The sequence below is a fragment of the Hesperophylax consimilis genome, chromosome 7, assembly GCF_061612785.1.
Source record: "Hesperophylax consimilis isolate HC1 chromosome 7, BYU_Hcon_1.0, whole genome shotgun sequence".
Classification (NCBI taxonomy): domain Eukaryota; kingdom Metazoa; phylum Arthropoda; class Insecta; order Trichoptera; family Limnephilidae; genus Hesperophylax; species Hesperophylax consimilis.
This window is the reverse complement of record NC_142842.1, coordinates 11,231,657-11,255,499: the sequence shown is the minus strand read 5'-3', so window position 1 is coordinate 11,255,499 and position 23,843 is coordinate 11,231,657. Positions and strand designations below refer to the sequence as shown.

The window sequence follows — 23,843 nt, the reverse complement described above, 5'->3', positions numbered from 1 at the left end:
CAGTTTTCATAGTGGGTACGGTAACAAATCACAGAGTATAAAGTGTACTACGGAGGAATCTCTGTGAGTAAACAATATATATATATTAAGCTCATATTTAACTTTTTTTTAAATTATTTGTAAGTGAAATTATTCTTTTCTATTTTTGATCTGTAATTAGGTGAGTTTTTTTTTAAAAATAAACTCATACCTAATAGGATATCATCGAGGAATATGTTGACAATTAACCGGATGGAGGTTCCTTGTTTTGATTTGGTTTTACATTAAAAGACATTATGTTTCCTCTAACCGCGATTACCTAACAATCCTGACAATAATAAGTCTTCGCGGTTTCCTAATAATTTCTTTTATTTTATAAATTAGGCTTTATCGTAAATATAAATAAAAGTTAGCATGGGTAGTTCTACCTAATCAATGTCCTTGATTCTCGCCCGAACTTTTGGTACACTTATTACAAATAATATTACAACAACAGTAAAATGATAAAATTTACAAGAAAAAAAATATTTTTTAATCCTACTCCACAGCATTTTTGCGGTTTTGTGGAAATAACATAATAATTCATTCAAAAAGATACGCTTCGAAACTAGCTTATTTCCGCTTAGATAAGAGAATAAATAATAGTAATTAATGTGGTAACTCGTATAGGAAAACATATGCCAATCGATGATTTGTAATCATTCCCGCTGGTAGCTCACCAGCGCCAGCGTATAGACGAAGCTCGTAATATCGGATTGGTTCCTTGGCTAATTTTCCTTGCATGACTGAGCTTTTATAGTATCGGTTGTAAAACTTTGCACTTGCGAAACCTTCAACAACCCAATCATTATTTCTCGTTTACGATCGATTAATTCAAAAGCTGTTTAGTTGAATTGTGGAATTCATATTTTTGCGTTATGAAGCCTTATGGGCGTTTAATAAATATATAAATAAACTTATAAACATTATGTTAGTTACTGTGAACATTTTTTTGTTTGAAAAAAATCACCGAGTTGAAAGTACCAGCATAATAATAATTTTTTTCTGATGTTCAAGATTCTTTCTCAAATTCTACTTTCAAGGGTAAAGTTAAATTGTCGGTGTAAATTCAATACATATGAAAAAGGAAGAATCATTTGTCAAAAAAAATGTTCAAAAGTTACAAAAAACTTTTCGTCAATAAAAAGATAAAAAAAATATTTAAATGCAGTTTATTTTGTACACTTGTTTTATATTAATTTTTTTTTACTATCATTTGTGTTTATGGAAAAAATAATTCTTGTAAAAATGCAATATTGTCATATGATTATTTGTATTATATCCGCTGTATTGGATGTTATGGTACGCGATCTTGCTTGTTTATATGGCGAGGATGATTTATTCGCGGTATTGACTGTTCTGAACGGTCTGTTCTTAAATTTCAATATTTGAATGCGCCTATTGATGCGGCATACGTTTTTTTTTTAATTGTTGGCTTATTTACTAAACTTTCTTACATAATCGAAATGTGTGTTTTCTGTTCCCACCGGCATTATTATTATTAATTATTTACAACCACCTTATTTCCCTTCCCCTGCTCTCCCCCCCCTCTCTTGAAGACCTGTGTATTTATTACCGTTATTACAGCATTATCTTATTTAAAATTTAGGTAGGGACCTAGGAGCAAACGAATGTGTTAAACAGGTGTAGAAACGTACGTAGGTATATAATGTTTTTATCGTCTGTATAGAACCAATAAAATTTTGGTTGTTGCTGTTCGAAAACATTAATTTTAGTTAAGGATTCAAATTCTCGAAATAATCTGGTAGTTGGGTAATCATAAGACTTATTTAAAAAAAATATATATATATATATTTTTGGATGATTTCTAATGGAAAAATAGAAGTCTTGAATCCACCACCCAAGTCAACAATTCCATATACAGACAAATAAATGGTTGTAAAATTGTTTCCCATTCTAATAAAAATGTACAATAACTTTCTTAGCCTTTCTATTTATAATTACACCAAGGTATTTTACATAGTTTTAGCGGTAAGTACAGAGCGGTCATGTTTGCATAGATTTCAATTACGTTAAAATTCATAGGGATGGCATATTTAATTAAGAGTGAAAGGTATTACAAAAATGTTTTGTCAGTATTTGCCGATAATAACAAATTTTTGATCAAGTATATGTCTAATTCAGCCATTCTCTGAGTTACGTTCCATTTTAAACATTTATTACTTTTCCACCTTTCGGAAAACGCACTATCATTGTTGATTTCCACCCCCCCAAAAAGACGACCTGTACAGTACATAATAATAATATTTGGATGATTTTTATAGCGCCGTTTATGTGAAAAATCACATCAAGGGCGCTGTACAAGTATATAATACATTTCTACAATGATCTATGTTATTACTAACTATTTATGGAGATAATATACAATACAATACTTACCTGGTAGGTCACCTGAGATTAAAACTTAATTAACATTAACTAATTGTTTATTAGCGAAATTTAAATACAGGATTTAGGACATAATTGGATATATAATGTGTTGTTATTGTTTTAAAAGTGTATAAAATTAAAAATACAATTTGGTCAATTGAAAGAAATTACCACCTGTCAATAAGCTCACCATTACGATATAAAATATAAACGAAAGTTTGTAATAATTGTTGTTATTAGTAACATATTAATTGTTATGCTAGATTGACTTTCAAAAGGCGTAGAGTTTAGTTGTTTTTTATAAGGTGAGCCGATGTCCAATTATATCTTATTTAATTTAATGTTGAGAGAGGTTTAACTGGTGCTTACCTATTGGTTTGGATTCAAGATTCAGTTAGTATGGAGCACATCTACGTTATATTTATTCATGTTTCCACTTACATTATTGTTCAATATAAGAAAAGTGTAAAACTGTCGCAGTGCGGCTATTTTTTCCTCATCTCTGTAATACAATGCGGATGGGAAGATGTCGGCCACGTCCCGTATAGAAATTGTCCTGTCATTTCCTAAATTGGTTTTACAGTTTTCTCGTTAAATTTTCCCTATAATAAGAAATGTCCTCGATGAGCAGAACAATGGATGTTTTTTTTATTGTAAATTTTTGCTTTATTTCTCACCCCTCTCGCCTAACGGAATATTGTCGATCTGAAGTACTCATTTGAGCTGAAGATTCTTCATTCTACTCAAGAGAGAAAAGTGTATATTTTATTATTATACTGAAACTTTTCTCATACATATTTAATGTTTGTGTTTGTTTTAAATCTTCAGTGTCACGTTTTTTCCTTGAAGTACAAATTAAATGCTCCTTGAACGTTTTTAATGCCTGCCAAAAGGGAATATTTGAAAATAATTTCTTTATCTGGTGTCCTCTCATCTCAGTGCTTGACTACACTGAAAGAAATGTTTAGGTACTATTTACAAAATTTTCAGTAATTATCTACTAAACAGTTTAGTTGCTGTGGTGACTGCCGAACTTTTAGCTACTGTTTGCTAAACAGCAGTTTATTTATGACAGCTTAACGATTCAGACATTCTAGTTAAACTAATCGGTTGAGACAGCTTTCTGTGTTTAGTTGTGTTACCTAAACTGTATTTATGACAGCTTAACAATTCAGATATTCTAGCTGAACTAATCGGTTGAGACAGCTTTGTGTTTAGTTGTGTTACCTAAACTGTATTTATGACAGCTAACGATTCAGATATTCTAGCTAAACTAATCGGTTGAGACAGCTTTGTGTTTAGTTGTGTTACCTAAACTGTATTTATGACAGCTAACGATTCAGATATTCTAGCTAAACTAATCGGTTGAGACAGCTTTCTGTGTTTAGTTGTGTTACCTAAACTAAAAAATATATACCTCAACCATTTTGTAGTGTTTGGTTAGAAAAACATAACTGTTTAGATGTAGTAACCTTATTATTTAGTTAATATTCCGAAATGGTTAGGTTGATTAACTAAACTTCGGTTGGAATAGCCCTACCGATATAGGTGTTTTAGCTCTCTACTGCTAGCTAGCTTTAGGTACTGTAGCTTAGCTTTTTGGTTAGATTATCTGTATTAAATAGGATGTGCAGCTTTGCAGTTTAGCTGAAAACAATACAGGGTGTAAATGTAACCACCATCAACTCCAAGAATTGATTCAGAATCATGGGTTAAATACTATGAGTTGCAGGTAGTTTATTACAACCCTTTTGAGAGATAAAACCTAAATAAATAAATATTATGTTTTGTAAGACTAGAATGTACTTATTAAAAACCTCATTCACATAAAAGTTATTTTGTTAAGAATCGTCTCTCAAAATATTATTTCCAGCTACCAGCAAAGCCTCAAAAAAGAAAACACGTTTGATCATATACACATTTATATTATCATTTTTTATAATAATTTTTTCTTAAATATAGTAAAAGTTGTTTGTGTCCTGATTTGGCACATTCTTTTCGGCGCTGCCTGTATATGTCTTTGTGCTTTTCTACGACAGTATTGAATGTTAAAATTTCTCTGTTTAGCAGAAAAATGAAAAACTTTGTTACATGTTGTGAAGTATTTTTATTTTATTTCACTAATATGACAGAAACAAGAAACACAAATAAATTTATAAGCACAAAACACATTTTAAATGTAAACCAAGTCTGCGACCGAATCTTTATCTGGTTTAAATATTCATTTGAGTCGCTAATATTGTTCTAAATGATTAAATATTTCAATTTGAGGTTTTAGTCATAAATTTATTAAAAAAATAATATGAATACAGCATTCATGAGCACGAAACACATTTTAAGCAAGTCTGCGAATGAATTTTGAACCTCACTTAGCACGTTGAAGTTAATATGAGGAAATATACTCATCTCATGAAACATTAAAATGCAGTATTTTTTAATATCCGGCATAGATACTGCTGTTTTTTTTAAATTTTCAAATAAATTTTGATTAATTCCCGGTTTTAGAGATACTGAAGCTAATTCATTTTTCAGGGTCAAAGGCGAAGGTAATGCAAAAATTTTAGATAAGAATCGATAACATTTTGGTCCTCCCTTATATACAGCAAGTGCCAAAGATTTATCCGCGCGACTATATCTTCGACCCTTTTTTTGACCGGGCTAAGATTTGATTGTGATAAAATGAATTTAGAGAGAACGGGATTTATCTTCCAAGCAGGTTCTATTTCTGTAACGAGTTGCCATAGAGAGGCGTTTCTTTAAATAACAATTTTTACGCTGGACATACCGCAGCTTCCGATTGGTACCTAAAATCTCCAAACGCATTTTCTTCTTCCTGGGAGAAAGAGCTGCGATTGACCCAATGTAACCTTATATGCTCTTCCTTTTACCTGGAAAACACACAATATTTCAAGCTAATTATTACATTATTCAAACAAAAGGAAAAAAATAATGATTGTAAAACAAAAAACTATAAATATTGTTACGCAGGGAAGAAACGTTTTTCCGTGTGGCTGAATTACTGCCGCTGATGTCTGAAAAAAAATTATCTTAGTGGAAAGGAAGAAACGATCAGCATATTGGATGATCAAAATTGTGAATATCGTCGGCTTAGAGTGTAAACCTGCTAACGGCCAAATAGGTAACTTTACAGGAGAGACAGAAAACGTTCTTAAAATTTTTTTTAATTAATTTTAAGAAACGGTTCTAATACAGGATTGTGTATTTTTTTATTCTTTATAATATAAATCAAAAGAAGAGTTAATAAATTCAGTATTTATTTAATAATTAACACATTTGTGATATAACAGGTTTTCGTAGTGCAGTAACATTATTAATAAAGGATTTGGCAGTTTTTCACTCTTAATATTAAACTACTTCATTTTTTTTTTAAATTAAAAGTAATGTTTCTAAATACAACGTTTTGTTAATATAGATTAGGAACACCTTTTTCGGTCTCAATATTATAATATTGATAGATTCTATAACTTTGGAAAATTATCACGTAATTTAATTCTAAAACTAAATGCTCTATTATAATAGCTTCTCTTAATAACAAAATTTCTCTCTTATCAAAAAAATATTGAACTCTTTATATTTTACTCTCTAACATAAAGTAACAGTTACACGTTGAAAGTTTGTAACCTGAATATTTCTAAAATAAAATCAAAATAAATCACATTACACACCAGTCAGTCTCAATTATTACTAATACGAGTAGTGACTAGTCATGAAGTAAATTATCATAATAATAACGATAGTCTTCAGGTAAAATGCTTTTTAAATATTGCAAGTCTTCAAACTTCCTTTTTTTAATTTTTATTTTTGTTTGAAAGTGATTTCTAAGGGAATCAAAAGGCTATGCAATTACAGTCGGTGATTTTCTTTGCGGTAGTATTTTCCATACATCAGTGAATCTCAATTTAAAAAATACGTCACCGTTTGGAGTGTACTGAAGAGCTCTAATATCAGTAACTTTAGCGTCATCTTTACCACGTCCAGGACGAATGCTTTTTAAAAAATTTACTTCATCAAAGCTTTTGAAAAAAGTATGGTTTAAGTAAGTTACATCATAAGGTCTAGGGTTTTTCCTTGCCGACCTGCAAATAGATATATACTCCGCAGGAACATTGATGTTTTTAATTTTTCGAAGAAAACTTCTTCGGAAAGGTTTTCACTTTGTGATGGCATTATTTATTTTAATAAAAAGACAAATAACTTTGTTTACATCACTTTATTTGTACACAATCAACATGTTTCGTGAACAATGTTCACTTCTTCAGGATCAAACGTATACGTATACGTTTGATCCTGAAGAAGTGTACATTGTTCACGAAACATGTTGATTGTGTACAAATAAAGTGATGTAAACAAAGTTATTTGTCTTTTTATTAAAATTGATGTTTTAGTCCATCTGTGTGTGCCCAACTTCTAGAAACCTTTGTTTTATGATTATGTTGTGGTTTATAGCAGACAGCAATGCATTAGACGTTACACAATTCATGTTTTGATACGTGCAACCATCGCTATAAACAATGATTTTATTTGGCTTTGCTTGTTCATTTTGTCGTAAAACCTTGTTCTCAATTAAACTGACCCATATACTTGCAAACTCTTTCGAATTTAAACCTCCTTCGGTTTCATTCCATAATTAGTAATTGCCATCTTTGTTCTTTAAATTAAGGCAAGATTGTGTATTTGGAGCTTTGTTCTATAGTATAAACTACTCTTTTTTTATTTGGGAGCCATCAGAACCGCCTGCAAGTCAACCGTTAACACACTTTCTTCAGCTTTATCCTCTTCTTTTTCTGCTCGAGCTTCTTCTTTTTAAAAAAAAATACGTACCTTTGCAATATCTCAATCCTCAAACCTCCGTTTGCACAAGTAACACCGAATTATGTCATTATTTGTAAGAGCACGCGTGCTGTCATCGAAAACTCTATACAGAAAGGTGGTTAAGATGGACTTAGCAGCAGACTTTTGACGCAATGGATTTGGCAGTTTTACTTATCACGCGTTTTTGTCAATTTAAAGCCAAAACTGACACTAGCTGTTTTTCCTAGCTTGTGTATTTTTTTTCTCTTTTGAATGGTATAATAAACGTAAAAACAGTCAAAATGGATTTAGCAGGTTTACACTTTAAGCCGACGATATTATTCCTTATCAAGTAACATAGAACAGATGTAATCTCACCTACCGTGATCCTTCTGACAGGAGGAACCAAACTGCTGGTACCCGGTAAGATATTAAGCTCTGGAATAAACATATTTATCGGGTTAACCAACGTCTGTGAACACATAGCATATTATTCCTTTTCAAGTAAAATAGAACAGATGTATACCTCTGCAATTCTGCATGATCCTTTTGGAAGGATTTATATTTTCCATGATGTAATTATGGTCTTTGAAGACATCGCACCGTCCTGGCGGAACACAACTTCAATTAGCTTAACACTTTAGCTAACTCATTTTTTTCAGTGCGTGTTTCCGTTTAGCGACTGAATTACTGCAGCTGGGTTCCACAGGAACAGGAACACTGATGTCTGAAAACAAAATGATCTTAGTGGTCAAAGGAAAGAAAGAAAAGATCTGCATATTGGATAACAAGTAACATAGAACAGATGTTTACCATTATAATCTTCCATGATCTTTTTTGGCAGAAGGAACCACACCGCTGAAACCCGGTAAGATGTTATCAAGCTCTGAAATAAACATATTTATCGGGTTAACCAAATTCGTGAACTAAACATATCATATTGCAAGTAATTATGGTATTTTATGACATCACATCGTCCTGATGGAAAACGGATGGGGTCTAAAAATAAATTCAATTCTTAGGTGAAATTAAGTTACACATTGCATGGAACACTGGAGACAAAGGGATAATTCACACCTGTATTTTCGTCATAACGGGTGCGATACTGTCTTAAATCTGGATAACTTCCAATGCCGGGTAGATTTAAAGTGGCAGTGCAGAACTTGAAACGCAGCGATCCATTGGGTTTTTTGTTTTTAATGGAGAAATGGCAGCCGCTAACTAACGCATATCTCGCCATTATAGGGTAGGATACGTATTCGATTCTATCAATTCACCAGGCCCATTTACCCTCATATACTCCGTGTTTACTGTCTGTCACTACAGCCCTTCACACAACACGGCTTGATAACTTTATCCACTTTATCTTCAGACATTTTAAAAGAACAACAACACAAAATACGCAAATATCTGAACTGTCAGATGTCAAGATGGCGTCACATGCGGTAGCGGTGCGTACTAAGAACTGAAAACTGCGTCAAGGCGGCTACACGACAAAAAGGCCGGTGTGTTCGGTTGTTTTAACTAAAGTTTTGTTATACTTTGCTCAAGTTTGTGCAATGCAACTAATTGTTATGTAAAAATATCAAATTTAGATATTCCAACATCAGTTTAGCTATTTGAACAAAAAATTTAACCAAACTAGATGTTTAGTTAAATTTAGCTAAATACTTTGGGAAGTAACACATAAACTTAAGTTACTAAAGTGAAATAGGTTTAGTAAATTACTTTAGGTTAATTAACCAAACCGATTATTTTGTTTAGGTAAGTAAGCCTTTAGTGTGCTATTATTAAAGTTTAGTTGTAATAGCTCAAGCACATTTTACTAAACAACGACGGTATCTACACATAAAGTAGTTTAGGTACTCTAGCTAAAGTTTAGGCGATGGTTACACAACTTCAATTAGCTTAACACTTTAGCTAACTCATTTTTTTCAGTGTATCATCAGATCAACGTTTTCCCTGCCCTATAGGCTGCAATGAGACTATGGCATCCCCAATTGGGTATGTTATGACGTTGAAGGTAGTGCGGGGAAGGAGATGGGAAAGAGGGACGTAACCTGTACCAAGTACCTGGCTTTTTAAATCTGGTCACCAAACACGGCTAAAGCCATTTAAATTCTGAATGGTGGTCTTACACAGAGCGATGTTGAGAGTATCTTCCATTCTGGAACGTGCCGAAAATATACTATATATACTAAAATATACTAATATATATATATATATATATATATATATATATATATATATATATATATTATATATATTATATATATTATTTTGAATTAATTAATTGTGAAATAACACAAATTATTCAAATATAATTTACTAGCGCACGCCGGCATTTGAGTCCGCGTCCTCTGAATTGCTAGTCGAGAGCCTTACCCCTCGACCACGGAGGTAATTTTTATAGGTATATGTTTTGGTAAAGTCTGTTCAGATCGTCAATTTGTTAAGGGAATTATAGACAGCCCTGATTTATGGAGCCTAATCATCTTCAACATACCAACTAGAACTACTCGATCAGAAATTATTTTTTAATTGCAGTAACGATATCAGGACTGAGTCATTTAAATACTCACTTCTACCTAGATTGCTTACAGTTAAAAGTCTTATTTGTAAATCTCTAGACATTAATCTTAGTTATAAACTAAGTCACTAGCTATTAAACTTAGTCATAGGCCATAAGTAATAAGTCTAATCCATAGGAATACATTGAATGTATTAAATTAGTGTTTAATTTATTTTTTTTAACTAGGTGCTAAAAAAAAAATTTTTTAAATTCGAAATCCCATCATTATTATTATTATTTGGAAAAACTTTCGCAGAAATTGTAGATGTCTTCAACTTCACGAAATACAGTTACAAGAAGGCTATAACAACATTTCTCAATAGTAATAATAATTTTAATTTCTGCTTGGGTTATATATAATTTTAATAGCAAATTTGACTTCATGATTACTTTTCCTCTAAATCATAATGTATATCACGTATTTATAAATGATCATAAGGGCGTGTAATGCATATAAAAAAAAATAATAAAAAAATTTGGCTATTCATCGTCCTCATCAAGTGAGTACCGTGGGAATCACTCCGTCTATACGTTTCACACGGAGAAAACTTACTGATATTATGAAATATTGTTAATTTATAAAAAATCTGGTTAAATTATTATTTTTCCTGTTAAAAATACGTCTGCTTACCTATAACGAATGATTTGAAGAAAATTCATATCAAACTATAAGTAAAGCACGAATATGTTATGAGGCGGTCGGAACACTTGTTCTTCAAAATAATAATAGTCTCGCAGCTCGTCCATTATATTTATTCGGACAAGAGCAACTGCGTGAAAACATGTTCACATATATTCTGAATAACTAATATTGTATTGGCAAATGATCATGCACTCACATTTTTAACAGTACGTTGATGAAAAAAGCCGCACTCGTTTTTTACCGTGCATATTTCCTCCTAAGCATTACGTCATTTTACCCCGCTACCACGATAGAAACACACGCAAAACTCTACTGTGCATCGTGCGAAAATTTCCACTTCGAGACATATTATCAAACTTGCACCAATGTAAGGGTACGTACACATTTGCAAACCGAAACGCGAACCGTAACACGTATTACGGGAAAGGAACGTATCCACTTCAAGCGGCTTTTCGCGCCATTTGCGGTTGCTTCATTTCTTTCCCATAAGTTGAGGTTCAGTTCGGCAGTTCGGCTCGCGGATGTATACGTAGTATAAGGCCGAACAAAGAGATACATATTGACAAAACGTGCATTCTCAGTTTTGTACCTATTTATTATAATATATACAGTCAAACTTGGTCATAACGAGCACGAGGGGACCGACTAAATTTGCTCCTTATAGCCGTTAATCGTTGTATCTCTACTATCAATATATAGGTGACCGGATAAATCATCACAACGATAATTCATCACATCTTTAAAAGGTTATATAAAGTCATGGAAAGTTATGAAACAAAAAATTTATTAACTGGGTTAAGTAAGTTAGGTTAAAAAAAAATTTCATCGTTTCTAATGACTTTATATCACTTTTTAAAAGTGTGTTGAATTGTCTCTGTGTTGAGTTATCATGGAACCCGATATATAATAGCAAAAGTGCAGTTTATTAACAAAATACGTGTAGGTACTAATTATTAAAAAAAAAAACATTTTTACTACTCAAATTTATTATTAATGATTGTTTTAAAGATTTCGCTGTTATGCTTCTCAATTTCCTCTTCAAAACAATCAACTCATTATAACTTTCATTAACTATTTTGGTTCAAGGCTTTCATGAAAAATATCACTAAATTGTCTTTCTTATTATCACTACCTTGTGCGTACTATACCTACCGCTAGTAAAATGGCACTTGTTATTGTCATAACTAGCATGGTGGATTGTTTTGGTTTTCGGCTGTAAAATTTTACTTTTCACTAATCAGTGATGCACAATGTATATCGTAGTAATTAGTGTCTTTATCACACATTGCAGCTTTCATTTGAAAGCTTTACATACAATATTAAACGAATTGCAATCTACCTTAAATGTTTATAAAAAAATAAAAAATACGAACATGATGTAAACGACACGTCGCGTCGCGTTGCATTTTGTTATTATAATTAATGTTTTTTTGTATTATTTTCATCAATGAAACTTGTAACGTGGGACCCGAATTGAGTCCCATGTTTTATTTTCTGGTTTAAAAATATAGTTAATTAAATTACATCTTGTCAAAAATTCAATTTCAAAATGTCAACTTTGACAAATAATGATAAAAGTTTTACATAATACGTAGCCAATGAAACCAATTATTCCGCCAGATGTATTATTTGAAGTCTCTCCGGTAACGATAACGAAATAATTTAACGTTTTATCGATAATTAAATATTTTTTACTGACCTTGATTACTTGTAATAAAGGCTTATCGTCAATTCGGTGTTGTAATAATAATTGATAACATCAAATATCTACGTATCGTGAAACTTGTATTTACACTGTAATTCAAATTAAAGTTTTTTTAGCAATCGCGTTGAACCTCTGAAAGAGTAAACTGTTGTCAGAACGGGTCTATCACAAGAAATCAGGTATTAAGCAAACTTAAAGCCTTATCATAACTACATACTATAATTATAATACGTAATTAGGATTATCTACTATTACGCATACATATAAAAAATTGCGCCCTTTTTTAAAGGCTTTGAAAAGTTTAAGTGTTGTGTCAATTTTTAGGTTTATCTGATCCGTTTTCACAGATATTATGTTTTTTAACAAACCCTCCTTACAATAAACGTCTTCTATTTGCATAGTTCTGAAAAATACCCGTCGCTTTATTCGGATAATAAGTATTTAAAAATATATCAACATTTTTTAATCATTAAAAATGAACACGGAAATGTATTTTAATATCTCACTATAATGCATTTCTATTCCCTTGAATTTAACGTTCATCGCAGCTTGGTCGTTCCCTGTTTCCACTTTACATAAAACTACAAGATTTAATTTAAATGTTTTCTTGAAACGTGCACTTTCAGTGTTTTTATTGAACCGCAAACTTCCATCAACTTCGTTTCAATAAACACACTATTTTAATAGCTATGTAAAATTCCAGCTTGACTAATATTGGAATAATATTTCGGGGGGAGAGGAATGGTGTAACTAGTAACGGGGGGTGGGGGGTAAAGCGTTGCGAACTAAGAAAGAAATACCTTGTACCCTTTGGTAATGAAAAGACCAACGCCATACTAACAAATTATAAGATTTGTAAGTAGGTACCTAAATACCTAGTTATACCTACTAATATAAAGCATAATTTATGTACTTAGTAATTAGTAATAGCTGGAAGAAATGGGGTCTACCCATAAGCTACACCTTTTGTAATTTTTATTTTACAATAAATAATTTTGATTTGATTTGATTTATTAAACTTCAAATAAGGAATTATTTATTTGTCCATATATTTTGTATTTGTTCGTTATTTTTGCCGAATATAATCGGTGTATCGCCACAAAATCGATAATAGACAAATAAATAATTCCTTATTTGAAGTTTACAAAAAGTTATATAAAATATTTGGTTTTTATTAGTAGCTTGGTATTTAACAGAAATCATATGATTTAGTGTCGTGAAAGCTATATAACATAACCAATTGTAAAACGTAAGAGTAACATAAAGTAAAAAAGAAATTACAACAACACTACATATAAGACAAATCATTAAAACTAATTTACCAACGCTACTCTAATTTGTAGGATTCAACAAAGTGTTGGTTTAGATTATGCTTAATTCTATATATGGAGTCAATAAATAAATCAATAACACCCCCATACTTGTTGCCCAGATCATGCATACTATTGGTCAGTGAGTGTGTCTGATAGTTGGTTGAGTATGTATTACAGAAGAATGTTATATTTTGTCTTGTATTCCTAGTCGGCACATGTAGTTTAATAGTGGCAAGGATGGCAGGACTCTCAAAATTGTTAATGACTCTGTGTATTTACCTGTATACTTAAAAATATAAACTATTGGAGGTATTTACTCCAAAAATTACATTTGGTGCTTACTTCATAGAGTACATTATAATCAGTTTCAAAAATATAACAAGTCGTATTTTCCGTAACGAATCCATATGGAAAGACGGCCTGATTGATTTGTGCGAAAAAATGTATGCTGTCATTATTTGTAGCACAACCCGATTCTGGTGAAGCTGGATGCTATAATATTTTACAGCCCTGATTATATGTTTTCGTTGCCGACACGTTGGATCAACTTGGCTATGCGGTGATGAAAAAAAACGTAACGACGAAGTGTTACACTGACCTTTTTTCTGATGTGCCTTCATATTAACAAAACTTTTTTTGCAGTAAAAATGAATAACCTTTTCCTTCGACGTTCGCTTTTTGATCGCTTAGAAATATTCTAGATGCCTTAATTAAATACTGCGAGTAGAAGACATCTTGGCCTTTTAAATAATCAAATCAAAGTCTTTTTATAAGCCCCGAAAAAAAAGTTTTCAGGCCTATAAAATCTGCATTAAATTTCCAAATCTCCTACTAACGAACCCCTTTTCGGTTAAGGTTTTATCGTATAATGTGCTAAATTATTTGTTTTTCGAAAATTATCGTAACGTTAAAAATAAGCTATGTTTCTATGTTCCCTGCAGGGAAACGACGTGATGGTTAGTTAGTTAGTGAGTTGCTTGATTAACAACAATTTGAGGAACTGGTGTAGTTTTTTTTTCGAACCTTTCGAAGTTGCTGCTACTTTTATTTGAAAGAATGTTTAAATATTTGCGAAAACACACTTTTTGTCAATATTTTTTTAGGGAATTTAAACCTTGTCGCCTTCTACATGAGTAGTTTTATTGTTAGCGGCCCGATTCCAAATGTTACACGACGTGGTGCATCGTTGTAATGTGGGATTCTGAAAATGAACTAAAAAACTAAACTAAACTCACAAACACGTCGTTTCCCCGCAGGGGTTGGCAGATAGGACGGACCGCCAAACAACTCGGTCTTGGCACACACTTCTTGCCTCATTCACATCCATACATCGTCTCATACATAATCTTCTATTACTCTGACTCTTGATATGCCCCACTCAATTATCTGATTCACTTGCTCGTATCATGTCTTCCTCGGGCTTCCCCGACTTCTGCTACCATTAGCATTTACGTCTGAAAATGAAGCCACAGCATAATTCTGTTATGGATGAACATTTCATTCAACAGTCTTGATTATTTTCGACCATTATTTCGAACAAATATAATACATGAAAGATTTCACCATTCAAGCGATAAGCAATATTGGGGATACCTACATGAATATATCTTTGACAACAGTTATCAGTTTCGCGAGAGCTGTTTGATCAGCTTGAAGTATACTCCGAATTATCCTACAATGAATAAATGAGAGGCATTGAAATCGTTCCCACGAACAGATATTAAAATACAGTACCTTCTTATATAATACAGGGTTTTCCAATAAGAGGTGTTATTTTGATATTCAATCTTAAAAGATCAATGGTTTCGTTACTTGTGTGGCACGTAGTGCCGTCTTGTTGAAAGTAAACGTTGTCCAGATCAATACCATCCAATTCCGGCCATAAAAAAATCATTAATCATCTCTCGATAGCGCAATCCATTCACCGTAACTGTTGCTCCATCCTCATTTTCGAAAAAGTACGGTCCAACGACTCCGCCGGACCATAAACCGCACCAAACAGTTGAGGATAGAGAGGCTTTTCAACAATAACTGGGTTTTCCGAGCCCCAGATGCGAAAATTCCGCTTGTTGACGAAGCCACCGATGTGGAATTAAACCTCGTCACTCAAGATGATTTGCATTTGATTCACTCAAGTGAATTTTAATAATTTCAATGCGTTGGTGAAGCGTGTATCGTTCCATTTTTATTAATGGCGTAGTTTTTACTTGTCAAATGTTAAAAAATGTCAGCTTCAAAAGTAACATCTACCGAAATAGCGGGGTACAAAATAACACCTCTTATTGGAAAACCCTATACATAATATCATGACAACAATAGGCGATTTACAAATCAATACAATTCACTTCGTAGAAATCTAATACTGCACCTTTCTTGATGTACATAATCAAGATATGAATTTGCAACCATTAAATAATAATGCCATTTTCTAGGCTTTATGTCGAATTTACAAACTACACCTGCCACTTTTTATTCATATACGTTTATTTTTTCTATGTATATAATGAAAACTTAAAAATTTAATATTAGACAGGTATTTTACCTAATTTTGTGACACCTTACCCAAATGTTATAATATTTCCCTTATTTTGTGACACCCTTACCCAAATTTTATAATGTTTCCTTTATTTTGTGACACCCTTACCCAAATGTTATAATGTTTCCCTTCTGAATTTTTAAGAAATCCGAATTCGACGGCTCAAAGCATTTTAGCGGAGCTATTTTTTATCACATTTGTGAAGAGATATTATATACCTAACTAATTTTGCTCAGTCAGATTAAAGAAAAGCTGGATCCTACTCGCAGTATTGTATTAAAGAATCTGGAAATAAAAATTAAACATTGCATCATAGGGATGGTCCGATGCTCTGTTGGGAATCCGCTTGTATAACGCGGACGTAAACTGTACGCCCTAAGGCTATTGAATTCAATTATTCGTTGGTTTGAAAGTACTAGGAAACAATACACTATTTCTGAACGGCTAACAATTAAAAATGCATGAATTTTTAGTGATGAAAAAAATAAAATTAATCGGTGGGACGCGTCAAAATTTGGATAAGTCCCTGTTTCTTGTCTATATTAGTTTGGTTCTTGTGGCTTTCTCGTTCATTATTCTAGCTAAAGTCCGCGGCGTTGCCCGGGCTTACAGAGTTTTTCGAAATCACGTGTAGAGAGTAATTTTCTTACTAAAAACGTGGTAAAAAACTTGACTTATTACCATGGCCTTTGCTTGGCGAAAACGGTCTTCAACCAGACTCGAGGCCCGCTTTACCACACCAACGTAAAACGGTCGTGTAAGAATCTAATTAGTTAGACAGTAAGTGTGCGAAATTTCATCTATAAGTATCAAACTTCTGCTTTAATAGATTAAAATAGATAGATAGAATAGATTGTTCTAAATCCGTCTTCTGCATGAAGCGTGCCAAAGCCATTTCAAGCAACTTTTCAATTCTGAACGGTGGTCTTACACCAGGGCGATACTGAGAGTATCTTCCACTCTGGAACGTGCTGCAAGTATACTATATATTATTTTGAAATTTAAAAAAATCATCAAATAAAATTGACTTACGCACGCAGGGATTTGAACCCGCGATCTAAGAATTGCTAGTCGAGAGCTTTAACCCTCGACCACGGAGACTATCAACTAGTAGAAAAAATACAGATTAAAATAAAATAAAATGTTCTGCAGGTGGTGATCATATTCGTACATTTAGACCGACATCGTAATGTTTCATATTGTTTATTCTGGGTTAGAGAATCAAATAAAATAGAAATTTAAAATACTTTACTTCTAAAAATCACACCTTCCTGTTAATTTGTCAAAAACAGGGAGTTTGGCACTCGCTCGGATGATTCGCGATGATAAAGACTACATTATCAGGGTTTGTCAGCACGTACCCTACAGACGTAAACCAGCGATTTCTAATCATATTTGTAGTAAAAAGTGTAGATATCATTTTGCTGTCCGATGATATTTTGTTCAATTAATACAAAATCATGCGTCGCCACTGTATACACTGCCACATGGCGTAAAAGATTACGTGGTACGCGCTCTGTCTCGTCTGTACGGTGCTGCCGGGACGAGACGGAGTGCGTATCGCTTGATGCGCTAGACTGTACCCAGTGGCGTGTGAAAGTTAGGGTTGATTCACGACCGACGAGCTTCAAGGTGCCCTAGGTAAACACCAAGCATCTGGGGCCCAAGCTCGTAAGTTCGAAACCCTGCCAAGGTCACCTAAAATGTTCTATTTTTTTAAATACATTAATAGTAACAAAATTATAAATATTTTTTTTCTTAAAAAGAAAGACAAACATTCCCGTGTTACGAATAACCTGACAATATTTGAAAATCTCCTACTACCACCACAGTAAGCTGAAAATGTTGCTTGTGTTGTGTGGGAGGACTTAGCCAGCCTAGGAATTGAACACACTACGCCCGAGTGGGACCCAAGCGCGATGTCAACTCGGCCACCGACCGGTCAAATATTAATTGAGTAGGTACATAGGTAAATTAAATAAATATTAATGTATATTATAAATAGGTACTCTTATATATAATCTGTGTTAAAGTTTTGATTATTTTCTATATCTGGGAAGACTTTCGGCTTTTTAAAAATGTGGAAGATTTTCGACCTGTTACCAAAATATGAACACGTGATGAATATATAATTAAATATCAACTAGAAGAGTTCTTGGAAAATAATAGCATCCTTTAAATAATAATAATAATTGGATGACTTGTATAGCGCCGTTTTTGTGCAAAATCACCTCAAGGATTTAGGAACAACAATTCATGCGAAACAGTGTTAGCTTAGTACTTGATGATTGGAAGGTAGATATAGATAAAAACTTGTGTATTGTTGCGGTGTTCTTACATTTTCAAAGAACTTTTGAAACAATAGATAGAAAAAGAGATATTCAAAATTGAAGAAATATGGAATAAAAGGGAAAAATTAGAATGGTTTAAAAAATATTTAAGCAACAGACAACAAAAGACAAAGATAAGTAACAATACATTAAATACAATTAAAAATACGCTGGGGGTACCGCAAGGATCGGTATTGGGCACGATATTGTTTTTACTCTACATAAATGATATAGTAAAAAACTAAAACATTGCAAAATAAGACTATTTGCAGATGATGGTCTGATTTATATTGCGGAAGATAAGTATGAATAAGCAATCAAAAAGATAAATAGTGACTTGGATACTGCGACAAACCAAATAAATTAAAATTAAACGTTAATACGATATAATACACCAACAAAGGCAGAAAAATCATGCACGAGGACCAAAGTAAAATATTGATAAAGAAATGATAAAAAACTGAAAGAAATTATATCATTATAGACTTAAAGAAATTTTCAAAAAATGCAGACTAATTTACAGAAAAATTGGATAAAAATCTTTTTTTGGCAGAATCTGAAACAAAGATAATAATGAAATATGTCAGATAATGATAATACAATCATTGCACCACAATCCAATTTCTGTTTAAATATTCTTTTTCTGCAATGAAGAGAAAATGAAAAAAAATGCAAATACTGCATTACATATTGCGTTGCAGTATTTACCGTGTGTAAATACTGCAACGCAATATATACATACGGATAAGAAATATGTTAAAGGAGCTTAATTTTATGACAGTGAAGCAAACTATATTGAATGTTTTTATTTTCAACATAAAGTAAACATAGGGATGATGTCAAAGGAAATTAAGGTAAACATAAATTACAATCACGAGATATACGGACATGGGACGAGAAATGCAAAGCAAATTCGATTGCCCGTAAAGAAGAAATCAAGCACCTAGAAATCTCTGATTTACCAGGCCGTCCAACTTTACAATAAAAACCGAATAAAATTGTTGAGATTAAAAATAAATTTTATTTTAAACATAAATTAAGATAGTACGTCCACCTACAGGATATTATCAAAATGTACGGGGAATGCGTACAAAATTGCACCAACTTAAAACTAACTCCCCAATCTTCTCACACGATATTCTGTTTTTAACTGAAACATGGTTAAATGCTGATATCAGCTCGTCAGAATTAGGCCTACATCAATATACCACATATCGTTCTGATCGAAATTCTATTACGAGCAAAAAGTCTAACGGAGGAGGTGTGATGCTGTGCGTATCCAAGAATATATCATCTACTAAATTACCGGTAAAACACAAAAGTGTTGAACAAATTTTTGTATTGCTCAATATACCTAATGGAAAAATTATTATTGGCTGTGTCTATATCCCACCTGCATCGGATTTGCAAACGTATAAAAATCACAATGAGGACATAGAAGTACTCAAATTCAAATATCCTAAAGCAAAATTCATTATTGCTGGTGATTATAACCTTCCTAACTGGACCAGCCGAGATGACAACGGACCTGCTACAAACCAAGCCGATTTACAGTGTGCTAAATGTAGTGAAATTCGTGATATGTCTTTATTTTTGGGACTAACTCAATCAAACAAGATTTTCAACTTTAACAATCGAATGTTGGATTTAGTGTTTTCAAGTGATTCGAAAATAGTGGTTGAGCTATCCGACGAATTATTATTACCATTAGATCAACACCACCCACCGTTGGACATTATCATAACAAATAGGCCTTTAACATCTTCAAAAAAAACAAGTGTCCCATCGTATAACTTTTCCAAAGCTGAATACCATCATATTACGGAGTACCTTGCCCAAACAGATTGGTCCTTTTTAGATGAGGAAAATAATATAAATGATCAATTAGAATACTTTTACTCGATTTTAAATACCTCTATAGAACAATTTGTTCCCAAGGTTAGCTTTACATCATCTAATTATCCGAAATGGTTTACAAGGGAACTAACTAATTTAATTAATAAAAAAAAATGTATCCACAGAAAATATAAACATACCAGAAATTCTAACGATTATATAGCATTTACTAAACTACGAAAACAATGTAAAGAATTATCAATAAAGTGCTATAGTGACTATGTTAACGTAATTGAAAATGAGGTACATCATCACAATGTGAAAAAATTCTGGAATTTTACTAAATCTCAACGAAAAGACAACTGTGGATATCCTAATAGCATGTTCTTTAAAGAAAAATGTGCCGACAGTATTGAGGGTATAGTTAATCTTTTTGCTGACTCATTTAAAAGTGTCTACGACAAAGATATTCCCATCAAAGCAGTCTCCAGTACGTCAGTGGAAGAGTCATTAAACCTAAGTCAATGTTTCATAAAATTAGATTCCATAGAAAGAAGCATAAAAGCACTAGATAGTAATAAATCTGCTGGACCGGATGGTATTCCTCCCATATTTTTAATAACTTGCATTGATAGTTTGATATATCCCTTACATAAACTTTTTAACAAATCCTTAGCGTCTGGCTGTTTTCCGGCTCTGTGGAAAAAGAGTTATTTAACGCCCATTCATAAAAAAGGCGACAAAAGCGATATATCTAACTACAGACCTATTTGTATTATGTCTGCTTTACCCAAACTTTTCGAGTCATTAGTATTAGATACCATTGTAAAACCTATCAACAATATTATTGTTCCTAACCAACATGGCTTTATCAGAGGTCGATCTACCTTAAGTAATTTAACTATCTACAATAATTACATATCTGAATCGCTCAGTCTGAAACAACAAGTGGATTCTATATACACCGATTTCAGTAAAGCATTTGATAAGGTTCGACATCATATTCTTATATCCAAACTCCGACTGTTAGGCATCAAAGGTAGTTTATTGACATGGATTATTAGTTACCTCAGTAATAGAGTTCTTTGTGTCAGGATTAATTTTATAGAATCCTATGTATTCGAGGCCACAAGTGGTGTCCCGCAAGGGTCCCACCTTGGCCCAATATTATTCTTAATATTCATTAATGACATTGTAAACATATTTAAAGATGTACAAGTCCTACTTTTTGCAGATGATCTAAAATTGTTTAAAAGAATACGAAATATATATGATTGCCTAATTTTACAAGCTAATTTAGATAAATTTTTTAAATGGTGCGAACAAAATATGTTATTTTTGAACATTGAGAAATGTCAAGTAATACGATTTTCCAGAACTCATTCTCATATCTTACATGAATATAATTTAAATAATGTTAAATTAACACCAGTATCACAAATTCGTGACTTGGGAGTTATATTCGAATCAAACTTAACATTCACAGCGCATATAGATGATATAACTAATAAGGCTTTAAAGATTCTTGGCTTCCTTTGTAGAACCCTAACTGATTTTAAGTCATTGGATTGCATGAAAACACTCTACATTTCACTAGTTAGAAGCCAAGTGGAATATAATTCACCTATTTGGTCTCCTTTCTATAAAGTACACTCTAACAAATTAGAACGGGTTCAACACAAATTTCTTAGGTACTTAAATTTCAAGCTTAAAATTCCAATAGAAAACATTAATTATGTAAATTTGATGAATGGACTTAATTTAATTACGCTGTCTGACAGAAGAACCATTTCAGACCTAATTTTATTATACAGAGTCATGAACAACCTTATTGACAGCCCTGCCATCGTTGCTGCTATTAAACTCTATGTACCGACAAGAAATACTAGACAAAATACAACATTCTTTTGCGACACATATAAAACCAACTATCAGTCAAACTCACTTACCAATAGGATGCATGATTTGGGCAACAAGTTTGGTGGTATTATAGATATATTCCATGATTCCCTTTATAATCTTAAATTCAAATTAAACCAACACTTTGTGGAATCATACAAATTATTGTAATAGATTTAACGATTAGATATGTTATTGTAATGTTTTATATTATATTTTGTTCTTTGTTATTGTTAAATATTATGTTGTTTAAAATGTTTCTTTACGCCATATTCTTCAAAAACTACTTGTATATTTTTTTAAAATTCTTCACTTTTATAACTCTTAGTATAAATTCTAACTCGATAACTTATGTAAAACTTATTTATAATCTATGTAAAAGCCCCTATGGGCGTATAACAACAACAATAAACAATAAACAATAACCTAATATATTGATGTTTTGTGTGTTATTTAATATTTTTAAATTAAACACATTTAAAGATATATTATGTTTGCCAAATAATAAAAAAATAATATAATGTATATTATGTTTCTAAATTTACTAGGACTCACGAAGATGTGAGCTAACTTAAGTTGAAAAAATAATTAAATCACCTTTTAAAAACGGTACGTTACCAACCGTTCGTTCTAGTTGGGGGCGATTTAGGTAATTTTGATATTAATGTTCTTCACAATTGAATTTACCTTCTAACACTAAAGTATTACAATCAACAAAATACATAGGAACTTACGATTTCACAAGTTTCCTATTTTTTCATAATTAATTCCGTCCTTATTTTTTATTCTGTGCTCTTAATTCTGAATTGCCTTTTTAACACGGAAATGCCACGCTATAAATATGATGGGGCAACATTTCGAAGGCTCTTTACAATTCGTCCCCTCGGCGGGGCATCAAATCGAATAGAATTTTTAATGGTCATTTCAAAATTGCTGGGAAAACAACACTTTACTTTTTATGATCGAAATAAACGGATGATCTATTTGAGTGGAGATAATATGTACCTACGAGTACTCTTCATATAATTTTCCTTTTGAGTCTGGCGCTTTATATCCAGCATTTATTAACACTTTTGTATGTTTTACTAATATTAATTCACGTAATATCGTTTCATCTTGTTCATTTATGAACCTTATGACAGACCAACTTAGTACCAAACTATAATATAATATTTTCACGATGACGCGTTTTTTATAGCATCTTGTTTCTTTTTTTCTTTACGGTTAATCCCCCAAGTCTGAATCTTTTCACAATTCACAACATCTGTAAAGATTTTTTAAACAACAATTCTCATTCTTTCATAAAACGCTTTTAAAATCGAAGTACAATGGATTAGTGTTTTGAAGTTATTTTATCTACGGTTTCAACTTATTTTTCAGCTTTTAGGTCTTGAGGTGGTATTCATAAAAGTAACACCATTAAAAAAGCCACATAGTAAGCCCCTTCAATTGAAAAGTCATAAATCTTTAACATACCCAACCTTCTGAAATAAATTACCTACACAAATAACATAAAATCACTTTCACTTTACAAAATAAATTGCAATTTTCTGCGTATCGAATTCAAATTAAATGGTATCGTGCCTGGAAAATAATCAAATTAACACACTGTGCATATTCAAACGTATCTACCTGTGAAGGTACACGCATTGAGAACTTTAGTAAGTATCGACGTTCCACGTCGTGCTGAGTACTTACGAAAGTACAAACCCAGAGTATATATATATAATAAATATATATGAGTTTTTAACGTTTTACATCGTGCTAAGGTGCTATGAACGTACAAAC

The 23,843-nt window shown here is 32.2% G+C and overlaps 1 protein-coding gene across 1 annotated transcript in view; it reads left to right on the top strand.

Annotated features, from left to right (window-relative positions):
* Positions 1 to 23,843, top strand: part of LOC149422300 (tRNA dimethylallyltransferase) — a 528,940-nt gene that overhangs the window by 175,687 nt on the left and 329,410 nt on the right. The gene's annotated exons all lie outside the window — the stretch shown is intronic.